The sequence below is a fragment of the Meriones unguiculatus genome, chromosome 12, assembly GCF_030254825.1.
Source record: "Meriones unguiculatus strain TT.TT164.6M chromosome 12, Bangor_MerUng_6.1, whole genome shotgun sequence".
In the NCBI taxonomy this organism is placed as follows: domain Eukaryota; kingdom Metazoa; phylum Chordata; class Mammalia; order Rodentia; family Muridae; genus Meriones; species Meriones unguiculatus.
Window position 1 is genome coordinate 82,307,951 of NC_083360.1, and position 16,351 is coordinate 82,324,301.

At 42.6% G+C, this 16,351-nt stretch overlaps 1 protein-coding gene across 8 annotated transcripts in view; it reads left to right on the forward strand.

Annotated features, from left to right (window-relative positions):
• The window catches only part of Dab1 (DAB adaptor protein 1), a 1,075,378-nt gene that overhangs the window by 317,298 nt on the left and 741,729 nt on the right, over positions 1-16,351 (forward strand). For all 8 annotated transcript variants that reach the window (XM_060366061.1, XM_060366058.1, XM_060366060.1 and 5 more), the window contains one exon: positions 1,860-2,017. The gene's annotated coding sequence lies outside the window, so the exon portion shown is untranslated. The remainder of the gene's footprint in view (positions 1-1,859; positions 2,018-16,351) is intronic.

Sequence of the window (16,351 nt, forward strand, 5' to 3'; positions counted from 1 at the left end):
TGTTAAAATTCCAGTGGCACTAGGGAATTCAGAGATAGACTGGTATACATCTGAGGTGAATGACCAAGAAACCCCACAGACTGAGCGGCAGTTGATGCTGACTTGAATGGGAATATGAATTATTCAGGGAAGAATCCATATGGAGAAGATTTGGGGGAGCAAAATGATTATTGCAGCAAAAAATAAAAAGAAAGGAAAGAAAGAAAGAAAGAAAGAAAGAAAGAAAGAAAGAAAGAAAGAAAGAGAAAGAGAGAGAGAGAGAGAGAAAGAAAGAGAGAGAGAGAAGAAGAAAGAAAGAAAGAAAGAAAGAAAGAAAGAAAGAAAGAAAGAAAGAAAGAAAGAAAGAAAGAGAAAGAAAGAAAGAAATGCTAGCTGACCGGAGAATTCCATCATGTTTAATAAAAGGAAACAGACCAATTTGAATGAAGTGGGGTGTCTGTATAGGAAAGAATGAGAACGAGCAGAGAGGCAGGAGCTGTTTACAGATCATGATACCCATTGAATGACAGGCACTATGTGCATTTAGTTGTCATAAAACATTTCCTGAGGTTAGAAACTCACTCTTTTACTGACATTGAGGTTCAGAGAAATTAGGCAGCTTTCCTAAGGTCTCTGAGATGAAGGTAGGTAGACCCCGGGCTGGGAACTAGAGCCATGTTGTTTTGGTCACACCACACCTTTATCTTCGTAGCTCACCTTTTAAATATGTTGTCAATATTTATAGAATTTTTTTTCCTGATAAAATATATAGAAAAAAGTAAAAAAAAAAGTGTGTTAATGTGTTGGCATGTTCTTCTTTGGGGTTTCCTTATCATTCCCTGTAGCCCAATATTTCAAAAATCCAGTTACTAGCCTATGTGTTCTTTCATCAGGATGGAAAGAACTGGCTCCCAGGTTTGACTTTTTGTGCATAGCTCCTCCACTGCCTTCCTATCCATGCATACTTGTTGGAGCCCTCACCATCAACAACACCTCATCGCTTAGAGTAAGGGCAGACAGTTAAGAGACTCAGCTTTGAGTAAGGACCCCAGGTTCTGGGGATAGATGCTTCACTATGCCCTTAACAGCTGTGGTCATGAACATATGTTCTGAGTTTATCTTTGTTTCTGTCTCTTTATCTATGTAATAGCCATAATAGTCCCACTAGTGGTTTATTGTTAATGAACAAATAGAATGATACATGTAATGAATGCAACCTGGACTTAAAATGCTGTGACACGCTCATGAAATATTAACATCAGTATTGTCATAGCTTCTATCTCCGATCTTTCCACAAAAGGAGTTAGGATATGCCCTGTGTGTGAGGGTGTGGACAAGTCCTTTCCTATTTGCGCAAGAGAGTATATAATTACAACCTTTGCAGATGGTCATTTGACAACTGTAAAGATTTAAAATATACAGTTAAACTATGGTTCATTCATTCATTCATTCATTCATTCATTCTTATTATTTGTATGTGTATAATATGTTAGTACATGTATGTGAGAGCAGATACTGACAGAAGTTAGAAGAGGGTATTGAATGCCCTGGATCTGGAGTTGCATGTGGTTGTAGGCCCCCATATCAGTGCTGGAAACCAAACCCAGGACTTCTATAAGAGCATTAACGCTCTAACTGATGAGCCCCCTCTCCTGTCCCCAGGTGTATGTACTTTCTAACCTTTGCTTCCACCTCAGGGTATTACTGCTGCAGACAGATTCAATCTGTACAATGTTTAGCCTTTGGGAGTTTGGCTTCTGTGTGGATCACTCAGTGTAGGATTTTGAAAAGAGGTTGAAGAACAATTGAAGTTTCATGTGTTGATCCTCCACGCTCCTGTAGTCTGCTCTCAAAACTGACATGGGCTTCTTTCACTGCAGCTGCTTCCCTGCCTTTTCTCCATGATTCCTGACTTGAGGACCTGGCAATCTCAGAAGAGCTTCACTGAATTCCCTTCCATCCAGATCCTGGGGACTCTCCTCCCCCAGCACCCCTGTGCAGCCTGGACACACTGACTGAACCAATTTTTAGGATACTTGTGAGTACAATATGTCATGTCGTTCTTTCATAAAAAAATTATATATATATATTTCAACTCACTCCTCAGCCCCTGTTACTCTCTAATTTTGTTTTCCTCTGTTCTCTCCCTTTCTGGAGCTCACTGTTGGCACCAAGGTTAACACCTTGGGACCCTCACGCATTTAATCGCAGACTGTTGACTGAGGTGGTAGGCAGCAGGCTCCGAGGGCTGCAAGGTGCATGCCTTTGTCTTCCTGTGTGCTTCTTCTGGGCTACTTGTCTCTCACTTGGAAAGTAAATGGATTAGAATAAAACCAATTTGAGGGGAAAAAGAAATGTTCACAGGAACAGAAATAGAAAGTCCTACTATCTTGCCTGCCTACGATCTGTAGACCTCACCAAGGAATTTAAAAAGTAATGTTTCTTATCATAAGTGACAGAAATATGCTGCTTTCTGCATCAGTAGATATGAAGATTAAAGGGTCTGACCGTATTAAACAATTTTGCACAGCACCAGGCACTTTGGGCAGTGCTCTCGGCCTTATTACCCTTCTTCGTGTGGCTATTTCAGGCCCAATTTAAGAATACAATGCAGCCTGGCTTTGCAAATTGACATCCTTTAATTTAAACTGTCTTGTGGGAGAATTAAGAAATTATGGAACAATTATTCCCCCTCAGTTGAAAGCTGGATGACATCCTGAGATTCTTGTACATTAGCCATTTGAATTGATTAAGTCACGTAATTGAATTACACCTTTGACCCCATAATATCTTGTGGCAGATATGTTGGTGTTTCATGTTGGGAAAATGCTCTCATAAAAATAGAACAAGGGCTGGGTTGCAGATTGACCTAGGTGGCAAAGAAAAGCCCAGAGCAGGTGGGGGTACAAACAGGTTTGTGGCAGTGGCTGATTGAAAGAGCGAGCATCTTGTCTGGCATCATAGCGGAAATTCACAGATTAAAAACTATAGCATGGTATGTGATGTCTCCTTCCCCGCTCTCCTTTTTCATCATCCTTGAGCATTAAGCTTAGGGATGTGCCATTCATTTTCAAAGCTTTGGCTAACATTGACCAGAAAAAAATGCTGAATTTGGGGTACCTTTTCTCTGTCCTGCATGGCTCCCCACACATGCCTTCATCAAAGGTACCTACCAAGAAGTAGACAAACACCCTTCCGCAGACAATAAAGCCAAGCAAGGAGCCGTTCCCAGCTTATATGTGAGTGAGGGCACACATCATTTCCTACTCACTACGATTTTTTCTTTAAGCTTTGCAATGATTTCTTTTCTAACAGAACAGAGAGAGGTAGAATCTTTTAGCCAATTTTAAAGCATTACAGTTTTATAGGAGTGTTTATGTCACCTGCATCTTTAAAAAGATTGTACTTATTAAACCAAATTTATTTATTTTGTTCAGAGAGTTGTACTTATTAAACATGGTTCTCTGATTAATAGATACTGATTATATATATAAAAAAAATACTAGGCAGATGCTAACGGAGAAAAATTGGCCAAAATGTGTTCCTTTTGTTTAGAGTGCCAGGATATAAAGTAGAGGGAAAATATCCTGATCTGAAAGCCAAAGGTGGGTTACTAGGGATAAGAAAGTATGCTAGGGAGGAGAGGAGAGGACAAGGGTTGATGGACATGGCAGACACATGCCACACGTGTGTTTGGGAATATCACTGCAAATCCTTAAATGTGTGTAGTTGGTAAGTGTTGATAGTAATAAAAAGAATGAAAACAGTGAAGTCAGGCATTCTCTCTCTCCCCCTCTCTCTCTTTTAATTGCAGCCTGGAGAGGTGAGTACAGGTTTAGCACTGTTGACAGAGTGCAGCCAAGAGGCAGTAGACTTTCCATTTGTACTTCTCTGAAGCCTCTGCTGCCCTGGCTGGCCCTGCCCCCTCACCCTTTCCCATAACATCCATTTGGAACCCAGCGGAGAAGAAACCTCTCAGATTCTCATCCCGTGGTCAAGCTGGATGTATGCCTTTCATGGTAAAACTTCAGTGAGGGAGAAAGGTTTAAAGCGTGGATCTGCCGCACCCCACCCCCACCCCGACTTCCAGCCTGCTGCCACACTGAGCCGCATTCTGAGGCTTCAGATTCTTTGTCTAGTCTGTGTGGCAGGAGAATCGCTCACTCTTTTTAAAAGCCCTTTTACCTTTTCTTTTCCTTTATCAAAGAACACTCTCGGAGCTTTAAAACCCAACCACAGCTATCCTCCTGAATATTTCTGTGTGGAAGGGATTAATCAAGTCTGTCAAATGCTGAGCGGTAAAATCTTTAATATTTCTAAAAGGTTTAAAGCCTGCATATTTATCGCATGCATCATTGAGAATAATCTTTCTTTTTATATAAAAAAAATTAAATGCTCATGGTGGAATCGTGTGGTGATGAGCACAGTGGGTGAGAGGCTCCTGCAGGACCCTGTAGTGATAGTGGTGTGGAGACTTCAGCTAAGCCATTCTGTGACATTAGCTGGCAAGGAGCACCCATCCACCCCGACCCGTGTTTACACTAAGGTTTATACTGAAATTTGAGCATTTGGGTGCTCAGGAAAAATGGAGGAAGGATGAACGTGGGTGTCAGCATGCCTTGAGGGGTTGCTCCATTTTAATTGTTGAAACACTCCTTTGTCCTGGGCACTATGTAACTGATGTATAGATTAGGATAGCTAGGTCCCAAGAGGGAAGCAGCTTTCTCAAGCTCACATAACTGTTCCTTTATAAACCCGGGACTTGACCCTGTGCTTGTCTGAGTCTTCCCTTCTATGTGTGTAGGAAGCGCTTAGTCCGGGAAGGTATGTGCTTGTCTTTGCTAGGGTTTCAATAGCTGGGATAAAACTCCAGGAGCATAAGCAATTTGAGGAAGAAAGGGTTTATTTCATTTTCCAGCTCATAATCCATCATCTAGGGAAGTCAGGGCAAGAATTCAAGGCAAAATCCTGGAGGTAGGAACAGGAAATACAGGCCGTAGAAGCATGCTGCTTACCAGCTTGCTCTCCACGACTTGCTTAGCCTGCTTTCTGACACCACTCAGAAACACCAAACAAGAGAGGCACGACTCATGGTGAGCCTGGTTCTCCCATATCAAACAAGGAAATGCCCACCGGCTTTCACACAGGCTTCCCACAGGCCCATCTGGTGGGGGAGTTTTTCATTCTGGGTTTGCTCTTCTCAGGTAGGTGACTCCAGCTTGTGTCAAGTTCACCTTAAATAAGCCAGCACATCATTTAAACGTTCTCAAAGATGGTTAGGACTGAGCTATCTTGGGATTTTTAAGGATCCATCATTATTTCATAGGCAGAGAGGCAGTATAGCTAGTCGGATTCTGAGGATCTAAGATGCTTAAGCCAATAAAGGAGTAAGTATTTCTTAGAATAGAGATTCACTCATGTTAGTACAACAGACTTTATATTTCGTTTTTGATTTTGAAAGTGCCTTTCTATGTAGTCTAATGTCAGGTACTCCATCACCATGTGAGGAAACGCCACTCAGGCTCTATTTCCCCACCCGTTATGGCATTACGACCCACTACCATTAGTCCTCGAGAATGGAAGCAGGTTTGGGTGAAGGAGAACTCAGCTGGTGGTGAGCGCAAAAATAGACGAACTTCAGTGAGACAACTGTTTAATGGGGGGACACACAAAGGTTACTTTAACCTTTGGGGGTGGGTAGGGGCTTTCGTGATGAGTTGCATTATTGGCCAGGGCCAGGACAGGGGGATGCCTTATTTGAATAAGAGGGAATTCCAGGTACTATGTGACATGACCTTATAAGGGAAGAGGAAGTTTAACCTGGCTATGTGACCATCTCTAGGAGTGCAAAGGTGGGACCCAGGGCTACATGCACTGGGATGTGCAGGTCCCCCAGGAAGGAGAGCAGTCCTACTCCTGTGGATCTCAGGATGAGATTTCCAGGGTTTGGACACACATCAACCCCATTCTTCCTTCCATTAGCTTTCCCCAGTCCCACAGTTCCCCAGCCATTTGACAAATGGGGAAACTGAGATCCAAAGTCATAAGTTGTGCCTATGGGTGTACAGATAAAGCAACAACTATATCGATGCTCAAACTCTGTTCCTCTTAGTCTGGAAGTTTTTCATTATTTTGTACCCACCACACATACACATTCGTGTGTAGGGCTGTAGATGTACATGACACGCTGGTGGCGGTCAGAGGACAACTTTGCATGTGTGCCCTTGTCTTCCATCTTGTCTGGGGACAGTTTCTTTGTTGCTGTCTGTTAAGTCGGCCAGGCTGTCTGGCTGATGAACTTCTGAGGGCTCTCCTGCCTTCTCTTCCCATCCTGCTGCATGACCACCTGGGATTATACATGTGCCCAGATTTTATGTAGGTTCTAGAGCTTCAAAGTCAGGTCTTGATGCTGTGTGGCAACCTTTTCACCCACCGAGCTATCTCTCCACCCCTCCATGGATATTTTAAAGCCGTTTGTTATGTATCTGAGAACTGAACGAATAGAAGAGTTGGAATTTTATTGACAAGAAGTATACAATTTCTAGAGTGCTTTATCATTTATAAAATGAACTGGATTGAAATTTAATGTTTTCATTTGAAAAATTTTCCAAACACTTTTCATTTAGAAAACATAAAAGAATTATGTGTTATCTTATGAGTTTGCATATATAATAATTGTCAGCTTTATTGGCAATTAAAATAGTTTTGAAGCTTAAGAAGACTTCAGAGATCCTTGCCTCCGGTTTTCAGATTTTACAGTTGAGGGGCCAACACTGACTGTGGTTTATCCAAGCCCATACAGCATCCTGTGATGGAAGAAAGACTTCTTTATTTTGATGGGGATGGGTAATATAAAATGGGGAAGTTTTTATAGGAAGTGCAGAGGGTGGCATCCAGAAAGGGAACTGAAGATTTTAATCATGGGAATGTACTCAATAACTGGTATTAAAATGAGAGAATGGAAGGGCTGTATGACACAATGACAATGTGACATCCCTGTGGCCAGGAGCCTCTCTGGAGGCTCAAGTTTGTTGTTTCAATATAATTAGTTGTATAATTTTATTCTTAGACTGTCACCATAGTGAGCTACCTACATGATTAGAACCCTGGGCAGTCAGGATGTGATTTCTGCCTCATCTACATCATGCTACCAGTTTGTCACGAGCTAACAACCCAAGAATTGGGATTGGGAAGATGTGAAATTCCAACCTCACCCTATGCAAGAGTAGTCCTCTCTGTGTTTACCAAATCTTGTACCAAAGCAATACAAGAATGGATTCTTCATCTAGGCTGCCAGGAGGAGAACAGGTCTACTTCTGGAATTCTTTGACCAGCCAATAGGTTTCCCCAGCTTATATTCTGCATACTGCAGTTACCATCTGCAAGGGAGAGAAGTGAATTCTATGTGTCTCTCTGCAATGCATCCTGTTCTGGAGGACTGGCCAAGGCTCTGGGCTTTTCCTGTGTGTACATGTTCTATGCACTTGAAAAGTTTTTTGTTGTTGTTGTTGTTTTGTTTTTTGTTCTTTGTTCTTTGTTTTTTGTTTTGTTTTGTTTTGTTTTGTTTTTGTAGGGTTAAGATCTCACATGTACTAAGAGGCAGAGACCAAGGGCATGGTCTTCATCAGATGGTGAAAGAGATCTTATGTGCTGCAGGTTAGCATTTTGGCATTCAAAGCTCTTGAGGGTCCCATTAATTCCTTCAACACATGTCACCTTAATCCCATATATAGCTTTCCATACACTAAACACTCAGCTACGCACGGGTCTACAGAGCACCCGCAGGTCTCTCAAAAGTCATGCTGGCAAGCAAAGGGCAAGGGCTTGGAGGGGATCTTACTGACCATGGTTTGCGTCCCTTCTAACTGTATTCTCTTGGCTGGAGGTCAGCCATAGAACCCACTTAATTGTGAAGGAAGAGCAAATATTGTTTAGCTATGTGCCCAGAGAATAAGTGACAAAGATGTACTCTTGTCTCAAGATGTTCCCCTAATTGGTTCTTATTTAAACTTAGGCGGACTTTCTTTTTTTTAATTCTTTGTTAATTATACTTTATTCATTTTGTATCCCCCCTGTGTTTCCCTCCCTCCCTCATCCCAATGTCCCAATACCTCCCTTCCTCCCCCCTCTGCACGAATACCCCTCTCCAAGTCCACTGATAGGGGAGGTCCTCTTTTCCTTCCTTCTGATCCTAGTCAATTAGGTCTCATCAGTAGTGGCTGCATTGTCTTCTTCTGTGGCCTGGTAAGTCTGTTCCCCCTTCAGGGGCAGGTGATTAAAGAACAGGCCAATTAGTTCATGTCAGAGACAGTCCCTGTTCCTATTACTATGGAACCCACTTGGACATTGAACTGCCATGGGCTACATCTGTGCAGGGGTCCTAGGTTATCTCCATGCATGGTCCTTGGTTGAAGTATCAGTCTCGGTAAAGACCCCTATGCTCAAATTTTTTGGTTCTGTGGCTCTCCTTGTGGAGTTCCTGTCCCCTCCAGGTCTTACTATTTCACACTTCTTTCATAAGATTCCCTGCATTCTGCCCATAGGTTGGCCATAAGTCTCAACATCTGCTTTGATAGTCTGCAGAGCAGAGCCTTTCAGAAGTCCTCTGTGTCAGGCTCCTGACTTGTTCCCTCTTTTCTCCTTCTTCTGATGTCCATCCTTTTTGCCTTTCTGGATAGGGATTGAGCAAGAGTCCTCCCTCTTGATTTGATTCTTTAGGTGTACAGATTTTAGTAGGTTTATCCTATATTATATGTCTATATGAGTGAGTAGATAGAGCAACAATACTAAAAACTGCATGGTACTGGCATAGAAACAGACTGGTGGATCAATGGAATTGAATAGAAGACCCTGAAATAAATCCACACACTTATGGACAACTGATTTTTTACAAAGGTGCCAAAACCATACAATTGAAAAAAGACAGCATCTTCAACAAATGGTGCTGGTCTAACTGGATGTCTACATGTAGAAAAATGCAAATAGATCCATACTTCTCACCCTGCACAAAACTAAAGTCCAAGTGGATTAAAGACCTCAATATAAAACCAGACACACTAAACCACAAACTTTCTTGATCATGTCAAAGAGGCCCATCAGAAAGCATAATATTCTGGGGTAGAAAGAAAGCTCTGTTGAAAATTTCACCAGCACAAAGTATCTGGAAGAGTTTTCAAAGGTAATATAAATTTTCACCTCAGGATTTCTCTTCTTTAATTGTATCCTAAAAATAAAAACAACAAAAATTTGCAAGCAAATAAATTCATTTCCATGAAGTTTCTTAGAATTTTGAAAATGAGCAAGAAACAAACTTTCACAAATGAGGAAATGGTTTCAGCGGCTTTCCCCTTTAAGTAAGGTAGAAACTAAATAAAACTGATTCCTAAAGGCTCTTTAATGTTGCTAATGACATATGGACAGAAGGGAGAAACGAGAATCTGACAACAGCCTTTTCCTTGCAAACATATGCTTAGGTGGGTAACCACCAACACCTAAAGACTGACATATGAGGGAATTTCTCCCTGGAGTGGGATAAGAATGCCTTTCCATTGTTTATCAACATATATTTCTTCTAAACTTAGTATATCTCTTGTTAATATGAAAAGGAAGACAAGGGCTGGCATGATAGCTCACAAGGGCTTACCTACCAGGCATAAGGATCAGTGTTCAGGTTTCACATAGAAAGCCAGTAGCCTGCCTGCAAGTCCTGGCACAAACTGGCTAACCAGAATACACAAAGCAGTGAGCTCCGGTTTCAGTATGAGAACTTGCTTCAATGTACCAAGGTGGAGCGGTTTAAAAAGACCCTCAGTTTCAACTTCAGGCCTCTGCACGCAAACATGTCTGTGAACATGCATACACACATGCAAGCATGCCACACACACGCAATGCTAAAAAGGTAAGAAAGCCAAAAAGATTTTAACCGAATTCTTTTTTTTTTTTTTTTTTAATAAAGTAGAAAGACTGACTTTGGCTGTCTGGTTCATGTAAAGACTTGTTATCCCATGCATTTCAGGATGTTTGTAAATAATGTCCTGCAACGGTATTAAGAGAGATAGGGAAACAGTAAACTTGAGACTAGAGGACACCATGGAGGTCAAAGGTTGCAAGACTAAGGTGTAAATAACACTTTTCTCACCCGTGCTGGAGAGCACAAGTCTCAACTTTAATTGCCTTTAAAAATTGAAACACCTCCTGGCTGTGTTGGTACATGCATATAATCCCGGTATTTGGAAGAAGGATCCAAAGTTCAAGGTGACCCTCAGCCCCTTAGCAAGTATATGTTCCCCTGGTATTCCTGGAACCCTGTTTCCAAGAATTAAAAATAACAGGTGACTGACTTAAACACTCAGGACTACAGTGATAGGTTCCAATCTGAGATGTCTGTCTACTGGTTGTTTGGCTTTGGCTATATGACATCACTGCTCTGAATGTCCTTGTAAAGTACAGAAAAATGCCTTTTTTCTGTACGGCATTGGGGTTGCACTAAATATGACATCTCCAGCTATGTGAGTCACACGTCTGTGTACATGTATGTCTATGTATGTGACAGATGTGTGTTTGAGTGTACCTGTGTATAAATACCATACCTGCCCACCTGTGAGCACCTGTAACCAGACTCAGAAGGGTACACTGTGGGATGAAACTACTTTTCATCCTCTGCAGGCTTCTGTCCCCCTCCCCTGCACTGCTTCTGCCCCCCCCCCCCGACTCATCACTAGGACCACCTGCAGTTTTATTCAAAGGAGACTGTGCTTTGGACTCCCTGCCTGCAGTGTGGAGAAGTTACTCCTGGGACCTCTCCCCACCTCCTGTCCTGCACAATTGTAGTTTGGCATCGGCAACCCGGGCTCACTCTATACCCAGCTTGTGTGCCAACTATGAGAAAGGAGGAGCGTCCTTGCCTAAATGTTCTAAGAGAGATATTCTGGTCTTTCTCTTCCTGTCCCTGGCACTGTGGGTTACTGTGCAGACATGGTCAAGTCCAAGAACCACACCACACACAACCAAATGGCACAGAAATGGTATTAAGAAACCCCAGTCACAAAGATACGAATCTCTTGAGGGGGTCGACCCCAACTAAGTTCCTGAGGAACATGCACTTTGCCAAGAAGCACAACAAGAAAGGCCTGGAGAAGATGCAGGCAAACAACGCAAAGGGAATGAGTGCGCTAGCAGGCGCCGTCAAGGCCCTTGTGAAGCTTACAGCGGTTAAGCCCAAAATGACAAAAGAGCCCCAGCCACAAACTCAGCTGTATGACTTTCATTGCTCACCCCAAGCTTGGGAAGTGAGTTCAAAGCTACATGGCCAAGGGTTGTAGGCTCTGCCAACCAAAGCCCCAGGTTCAAACCAAGGCAGAGGCCACAGCTCCAGCTGAGTTCCAGGCTTCAGCCCCAGCTCAGACTCCTAAAGGTGCCCAGGCCTCAGTGACAGCCCCATAGGAAAGGCTTCTCCTAGTGTGAAGACAGATGGACTGGTATGATCCACTTACCTACACACTGTTTGGAGATGACTAGTGTCCTATGCTGATTTTACAGAAAAACCTGAGGCAAGATCTGGACAGAGAGAGAGAGAGAGAGACAGACAGAGACACAGAGAGATTCTGAAGTGAAACAGTTCTGGGTTAGCTTTGGGCATGGCTAGTTCAGGAGTTATTGGGCTGTGACACTTCCCAGAGCTGCAGATCAAGGTGGAAAGGCAAGCATGGGATCCAGAGTAGTTTTCCTAATTCTTTCTGGGACAGCCTCCACAGGATATCACAGCAGCCCACAAATAAAGAACATACATGTGCAGTGTTGGGCACCTGGCTCTTATGCCCAGGGATTATCTGGGCGTCCTGTTTCTTTCAGGAAGGGGTTCTATTTTTCTTTCTTTCCTCCTGGGCATATCTGTATTTACACAACTGCTAAACTGGATGGAGAAGGTGCTATCCTCCTGTTGTTTGGGTTGTCGACGACACTCTTTCTCCTGCACAGTGGATGGGGTCAGTGTGGCTGAGAATGTTGGAGAGTCTTTAAACATCCTGCCTACAAGGCCTTCAGCATCATTAAAACTGTGCTCAGTAACTTCTAAGAGAAAATAGGCAAGGAAATAGCTCATTTGCAACTTAGAGCTCGCTCCAATCATAGCCTAGTCTCCAATTTAATGCTGCCAAGAAGCCTATTGCTGATTATGCTGGATGCCCCATAAATTAATGAGAGTTGGACTTAGAGGTGACAAGGATCGCTGAGCCTGTGGAGCAGAAAATGCAACACTAATACATATGTTTCAGAAATGTCCCTTTGTCTATATATTTGGAGAAGAAAGTGCTGATGAGGATCAATTTCATATTGACTTTAAATTTTTCAATTGACCCAGAGCTCTTTTTATTAAGTAATGCACATGAGAACGTTTCATCCCAAGCCTTACTTGATGGCTTGGAGAATTCCCTTCAGAATCCAGTAAGCTGGATAAAATTTGAAATGCAATTCATTCATGTATTCTTTTATTCATCCTTTAATAAATATTTATTGAGCAGCTGCTATGCACTTAATTCCAGAAACGAAGCTAGAATGTGAGTAAGACCCAATCTTGCCCTCAAGGAATCTAAACTCTAATGAGCCAGTCAGACCCCATCAACATACAGTCCCTGCCCTTTAGAAGGGGCTTCTTATTAGTGAGGTGTATAGGGGTCAGGAAAGTACTGAAAAAGGACTCACCAACAGTATTCTGGTCACTTGACAAGTACTAGCTCTTGCTGAATGAATGAATGACTAGATGAATGAATGATGTGGACCTTTAGCTGATCTCTGGAGTAGCACAGCAATTGGTTAAGCAGAGAATAAAGTTAAAGGCATTTGGGGTTGAGGAAGCCCAATGTGTAAGACATGGAGACCTGGTCTTTTCAAAAAGAGCCCAAGCATAAGCAGAGGAAGAAGTAGGGCCAGCTTAGTCCAGAAGCAGATGGAAGGATCTTGGATGCTAAGATGCCACTTATGTAAATAGAACAGATCTGCTCCTGGAAGAGGTGGTTTGAGGTCCTGCAGGAGCAGGTCTGGCTACGCAGTGAATGGATCAGTTGTGATTACTTCCTGTGGCTGGAACAGAGCTCTTATCTTCGGAGCCTTACCTGTAGACTCTACATACAGGTAGAGCATAGAGGCAACCTGATAGAAGACCCACAGCCCTACTCTCAGAAAGACTTGATTGGAATCCCATTTCACCAAGCATCAACAACAGTACTTGATTCTGGAAGCCTGGGTCCTCCTGCTACGCCCACTGTTTCTTTGGCTTGGTGGAGTGTTGAACAATTATGATATAAAGTGTTTTCCCCTTTACTGCCTTCTCTTCGCAAGCTTTTCTCAAGTAGCATTTTCCACATCCTCAGTTACTGTCTGTATGCCTGCAAGTGGTGCCGTTCTGTTTTGTCTTAATCCTGTTTAAGTCTTAAGCAAGTCTGAGCAAACATGTGCATGTCTTTTCTGAGCACCTGCCGTTGGGACAGCCTCCCTGTGCTCTGCATAGTGGGTTGCAGTCTTGTGCTCTCCTGAACTTGACTCCATGCCTGTAGTGTGGCCTGGTTGATTTATGGCTGCCTGCTCCTCTGTTTGATCTTAAGAACAGTCAGCTGTGATGTAGCGGCTTCATTCCACTCACCTGCTGGCATCTTCATGTTTGGTCAATAGCTTGTTAACTACTCTGAGGACAGGGACTGCCCTTCCTGGCTAACATTGAGAGGGGTCTCTATGGTAACTGCATCCCATCAGAAACCATGCTCATTCTTCAAGGCTTCCCTCTTCTATTTTTCTCTGGTGACTTCTGAGTAACCTATAATGTTTGGAGGCCTGTCTCACCCTGACAGGAAGCCAGTGCTGATTGAAAGCCTCACAGAGGAACTGAACAAGACACTCTGCTTTCTTCTAGCTATGCTGGCTTGTTCTGTGTTGCATTTGGGCCAGGCCTGCTGGGACCTGTCATCCCTCCTTTATTGTTGCTCTTTGTGGCGGTCCCCAGCTCTTGCTCTTGGTCTCTCAGAAAGCTTTGCTGTGGTTTCTCCATATCTCCCTGCTCATTAATATCTTGCAGCAATTGCCTCTGAATCCTGCCATTCTCTGGGTGCTTTTTCTCATTGTCTCTCTTTGTTTAGTCATTCTCTCATCTCCTCTGGACTGACTCCCAAGCTTTCTGTTCTTCATCTGTATGAAAGGAACTATGTCAGAGATACTCATGTAGACTGCTCAGATATAATACAGAAGGAAACCATTATTTATATGAGCTATGACTATAGAGTAGTCAACCTGCTGATGACATTAGGACTCAGCAGTAACACAGGTGATAACAAGCCTCATGTGGAGAACTGTGTTCCAGGCACTGTAGTGAGCTCATTACATCCTTACAATGCCCTGGTAAGGAAGGTATTCCTTTGTCCTCACTGTATAGATGAGGAAACTGAGACAAGAGAGAGTTCAGTAATGTGCCTTGGAGTTCTCACTGATAAATATCAGGACTAAGACCCATACTCTGGCTCAAGAATATTACTGTGGTCATCTTGCAAAATCTTACTCATTGTTTAAAAAGAAGTAAAAAAGCTAAAAGATAGATTGATACAATTTGATACACACAGAGAGAAACCATAACTATATGTCTAAACATTGATTTTCTTGATGTTTATCTATTGAGTGATAGATCAATAATAATAATTAATAATAATAGTAATAGCTGCTATTATTAATTTATCCAGCCTACATATAGGATAAAGATTATTTTTAAAGGACTTTAAAAAGCCCAGCTTCCAGTCTTTCTATGTTCTGGACTCAATATAACTTCATCAACTTCTTTCTCACAAGTTTCTGTCTCTTCCCCAAGCCCCTCCAGATTTAAAAGGAAGTAAAGCTCACTGGAAGCCTTCCAGGCTTGGTCTCTATTGTGTTTACTCTGCCCATTTTTCAGCCTTAAGTTCTTTTCCAAAGACACCATGGTCATACATTTCTGTAATACTGGCAGTTGAGATGCTGAGGCAGGAAGATCACGAGGTTTGATGCTTCTTGAGTTTTAGGTCATCTTGTACCATATGTGGATTCCCTGTTGTTTTAGTCACTGTTCTATTGTTGTGAAGAGATACAATGACCAAGGCAATTCTTATGGAAGAAAACATTTAACTGGGGGCTTGCTTACAGTCCCTTCCAACACCCCAACACCACATAGGAGAAAAAGAAGGTTAGTGGAGAGAGGGGTCATAGGTCTCTTAGGCTACTTTCTGCTGTTTAGGGACATAGTTTCTTGGGACAGGTCCAATCCTCATCTCGGGATATCTCATCTCATCACACTGCATCAACAGCACCAGGAGCAGCAGGGGGGAAATATCAGCAGCATTCTTCCTTGGAGCCCCCTTTATCTCTCTGGGCTCTGACCTTCATTCCCTTTCAGAGTCCTCAGAATTAACCTATTTGCAGCTGGCAAAGAGCCCCCTCTCAGACCCACACAGGGCAAATAGTTTGCTGCTGTGGACAATCAGAATCAGTTCTCTATCCCATACCTGAGATTAAAAGGAAAACATGTTTACATATCATAAACCAAAACTTCCACAGCACTTAGCTCTATTATGCTTCCTGGTACTTCTTCTTCTTCTTCTTCTTCTTCTTCTTCTTCTTCTTCTTCTTCTTCTTCTTCTTCTTCTTCTTCTTCTTCTTCTTCTTCTTCTTTTCCCTCCTCAAACTGTACACTTTGTAGTTATTTTGGTCTAGTTTGTACTTTTTCATTATTAATCCGCATAAGAGTGATTACTAATAACTACCCGATAGAGTCAATACTCGGCTGACTTGCAATCTACTCTGGCAATGACATTAACTACAAAATCTTCAATTTAGTCTCAGGCAAACGTTTTTTGGACAAGGAAAGAAAATAGCCACATTCTTAACAAAAAGTATCACAAGAACGGTCTGTAGGACACTTACTATTATTTTTCTCCTTTTGAAACTTCTTGCTCTGGACTCCCACACTTCAAATTGCCTTCAGTACCTGTCTTCCATGCTTCTACTAGGATGGTACACTAAGCCCCACTTAAAACATCCAACTACTTTTCTAATACAAAGTCCCAAAGTCTTCCTATTTTTCCAACAAACACCATGGTTAGGCTTGTCACAGCGATAACCAACTCCCTGGAACCAACTTCTGAATCAGTGACTGTTCTGTTACCAGGAAGAGAAATCACAACCAAGGCAACTGTTATCCAAGAAAGCATTTAACGGGAAGCATGCTTACAGTTCAGAAGCAACATCCTGATCCACAGGCTGAGAGGAGATAGAAAGGAGATACATGGCCTGATGTGGGCTTTCTGAAACATCATACCCATCCCCAGTGACACACTTCCTGCAACAAGATCACTCCTTCTCC